This window comes from Phalaenopsis equestris, unplaced genomic scaffold (genome assembly GCF_001263595.1).
Source record: "Phalaenopsis equestris unplaced genomic scaffold, ASM126359v1 Scaffold209682, whole genome shotgun sequence".
NCBI classification, from domain to species: domain Eukaryota; kingdom Viridiplantae; phylum Streptophyta; class Magnoliopsida; order Asparagales; family Orchidaceae; genus Phalaenopsis; species Phalaenopsis equestris.
In genome coordinates, this window is record NW_018228833.1 from 1 (window position 1) to 4059 (window position 4059).

At 36.5% G+C, this 4059-nt stretch overlaps 1 long non-coding RNA gene across 1 annotated transcript; it reads left to right on the forward strand.

Moving 5' to 3' along the window:
* Window positions 1-4: 4 nt before the first annotated feature.
* On the forward strand, window positions 5-2101 carry LOC110036685. The gene is made up of 3 exons (XR_002295254.1): window positions 5-16; window positions 178-264; window positions 2024-2101. It is a non-coding gene; the product is annotated as an uncharacterized LOC110036685 (long non-coding RNA).
* Window positions 2102-4059: the final 1958 nt, after the last annotated feature.

Here is a 4059-nt window from a genome sequence, read left to right on the forward strand (position 1 = left end):
TATTGAGATGATCCATGTCAATGATTCAAAACATTGCCGTTTATGATTTTGAATGGCGGTCATTCAATACACTTATGTTTTTTTTTTTAATTTATGTTACAGAAAATGTAGTTGTCTCCATAAAAGTTAACTTGTGGATGTATTAGTTTTGAACTTTCTTCCCGTTTGTCATCCTAGGTGGCAAGCCTTCTCCATGACGATGTTTTGGATGATGCGGAAACAAGGCGTGGTATACGGTCCCTGAACTCCTTTATGGGTAACAAGGTGATTACTGTACTCCATTAGCTGAGAAGAACTTCTTTGACTTATGCCAACCAAAATAATCAGCATATGATATTCTATCAATGCCGTTAATGTTACAGATGGATGAAGTTTCATGTTGTTTGTTGAATTGTAATTTCTGTCAATTTATTAATTAGTAACAACCTCTCAAGAATTTATATTATAAATATCTTATGGGTACAATCTATTTTGATGATATCGATGCCAGTACTTCACCACATGTAGTTCTCTCATTTACGTGTGACAGATGGAAAAATCTGTGCTGATCCTTTCTCAACCATGTTTTTTCCTAGAACAATCAAGAAAGAGTTGAGCTTTAAAAATCATGTCCAAGCTTCATTACATCTTTTTTTTTTCTTATGGTTTGAGCCACCTAGTTGATTTATGTGAAGGAGATAGATTTTATTTCATAAAGCTTCACAGGCATAGCATCATAGGAGCATGTTGGGTAAATTTGACCAAATTTGAAGTTTGTTGACTATCCAGCTTGAATGAGATTCAATAAATTTCTATGATCAGTATTGTTGGACAACTTCTGCACAGCAAAACTGGCCATCGATTAGAAAACAACGTGAACTTACTATCTGTGTATGGATTAAAATCAGACTAGTGAACCTAACAATTTACATGTTATGAGCCTTTAAGGAATCTTAAATAAACAAGTGGGAAGCATGATGTGAAACAACTTGAGGATTTTAAATAACGAGTAGGCCAGGTCAGAAAATTGGCACATTTATTTACCAAAGCATTGACCATTCTTAAACTTTTCTGCTTGCCCTAAGTAACAGTTATAAGCTTGCCAATTCTCCACGCCAAAGCAACAAAGCCTAGTATCAAGCTTCTGTTTGGGACTACCCATTCACTTGCACCAATACATAGCTTTAATCTATCTGTTTAATTTTATTTCTTACATGATAATAGAATTATAGGTAAGAGCGTACATAGTTTTGAAAATGCATGGTTTATAAAAAAAAAATGATTCTAGAGCACAGTACAAGTCATTAAATGAGGGACTAAATCATCACTAGATTATCATTGTTATTAAGCTCTAAAGAGGTACTTTCTTAACAACAAACAAAAATGTTTAGGAATAGAAATAATAAGTGAGCCAATGTTTGTTATTATTCATTTATATTTTTAGCTTTAAAAATTTTATTTTAGGTTGTTCAATCATCTAAGTAAGTGAACATAAATAAATCTTATATGAATGTGAATGGAGTTGTTCATCGACTATACTATTTTGCTAATAGCCATGGCTCCCCCATTGAAGGATTTGGATCATGCAAGGAAAGGGCCAAGTGTTCCTGCTCTGAGATGTCCTTATATTCTTTAAATTGATGTCATGCATGACAATCATCGTCAAATTTGTATACATTGGAAATACTCAATCTTTCTAGGGAAAAGTGCATAACCAACATTTTTCAATTGCGTGTATTGTGGCTATAAAACTGATAGCTAAGAATAATCTGTTAAGTGTTTCATATTATATCTGTTAAATTATTTATTTAAAATAGTTTAAGACTTCATAATCATTTCATTAGCATCATACCAAATATGTGTTTGGCTTTTTGAATCTTTTCTTCAATCATTTCTATTGAGTATTGTTTTCGGCCTCTGGTGATATTGCTTTTGTTCTTTTTTTCCATTGATATCCCTTTTTTGGCGTGTTCGCTGCTGCCCATTTCTTTTGTATGGATGAAAGCTACTCTATTGAATGAAAAATACGTACTATTTTTTGCAGGTTGCTGTGCTTGCTGGAGATTTCTTATTGTCCAGAGCATGTGTAGCACTTGCATCGCTGAAAGACGTTGAGGTCTTTAATTATTTTAATTTCGTCATGTATGCTGTAATCAGTTTTGGCGCGTTATGCTTTCAGTATATTGCTTTTATCTTTGATTATATTTGTAGAGACAGATTGTCCTGCAAATTAGTTTGACTTTTTTATTTTTTTCTAAATCTAAACTTTGCTTGATTCACATGATATTGATTTTCAGAATTCAACGGAGTTATTTTATTGATATGAAAGGGGGGAAGAAGGGGGGGGGGGGGGATTGGGGGGGGGGTATATATACCCTTTCATGAATCCTAGAATAGGAAAGACAAGAAAAAATGAAATAACATGAAAAGAAATATATAAAAATTATGTGTCAAATTAATCAATTTATAATAACTAATTGGAGATAAAGGAAACGACATAAAATAGGAAAGAAAATAAATCTAAAATAGTTAAGGAAATAAATTCAATCTAAAGAAAAAAAATCTAATCCTCATAACTCTTACATGAATAATTTATTTTCTAATATAATTTCTAATACTCCCTTTCAAGTTGAAGCATAGTTGACAACCATGCTCAACTTGGATTTGAAAATATAAAAAAATGAGCGAGAAAGATTCTTGAGGTAGAACTTGAAGTCTTCATCCAATACTTGTATCACCCCAAGCATTTAGGGATATTTCTAATTAACTGTTGTTGTATTTAACTACAGTTTATGTAGTGTCTGTAGGTAGACGAAATGTTTCTACAAGTAATGCTGCAAGAAAGTTTGCGATGAAGTAGACAACCTACAAGGAAAGCGGCTGTGTATTGCTGCAGGGAAAAAAAGAACGCTTGCAAGGAAAGTTGCAGGGCCTGACCTGTAGGTCAAAAGGAAGAACATCTGCAGAGAAAACTACAGGGTGTGGCCTACAGGTAAAAAGGAAGTACGCGGGAAAGCTACAGGTTATGGTTTTGTAGGTTAAAAAGAAGAACCCCTACAAGGAATGCTGCAGGGTATGACTTGTTGGAAAAAAGAGAATACTTGCAAGGAAAGTTGAAGGGTATGACGCTTGCGGGAAAAGCTGCTGGATATGGCCTGTAAGTATGGGCATAGAAAGGGCATGTAGTTGGAGAAGCTATAGAGGAGTGCCTGTTGCAGGAAAAGACTCCGGATAAGGGCCTACTGTAGGACAAAACTCTGGAGAAAGGCCCACTGCAGGAAAAAACTCCGGAGAAAGGCCTACTACAGGAAAAAGCTCCGGAGAAAGGCCTACTGCAGGAAAAAGCTTCGAAGGAGGACCTACTGCAGGAAAAAAAGTCTGGAGGAGGGCCATCTACAGGGAAAATCACTGGAGGTAGGGTTGTGACAAGAAAAAAGCTTTAAAAAAGGCCTTGCTATAGGGAACAACACCTAAGGTTGGGTTGCAGCAGGAAAAAAAGCTTTGGAGAAAGGTTTGCTATAGAAAAAAAAGGCCTCGGAGCCTTCTTAATCACAGTAGCAATTATAGCATGCATCTTCAATTAGGCCCACTGCAAATAGGTCAGGGTACCACACTATCTCTACAGGACAATCACAATGGTGAACACAATAATCGTTGGCGCTACCAAGCCTCCCTTTGCCTCTCCTCTTAGACGCCTTAACAACACTGAGCCCAAGCCTCTCTACCTCAAGTTAGAGCCTCTCCTTCATGTCACGATCCTTTACAATGTGGCTTTTGAAGGGGATATGAAACTTAAAAGTGGCTGGGCGAGATGCTGTGCTTTGGTGAAAGTGAGGCGTCAAAATCTTCCTCAATTTCCTGTTGCGACTGCTCGGGAGTCATCCTCTTCAGTGGCAGCCACAACCTCTGAAACGAAAATGTCTCTCGATCCCCAGTCAACACCATAGATAACAAAGTGGAGCGAACATGAAGGAGGATGACGACATTACTAGGTTGAAGATAGTTATGGACAAACCCAATTCACAGTGTAGGCACTTTCTTCGCTCACTTGCTATAGAAAAAAAAGGCCTCGGAGCCTTC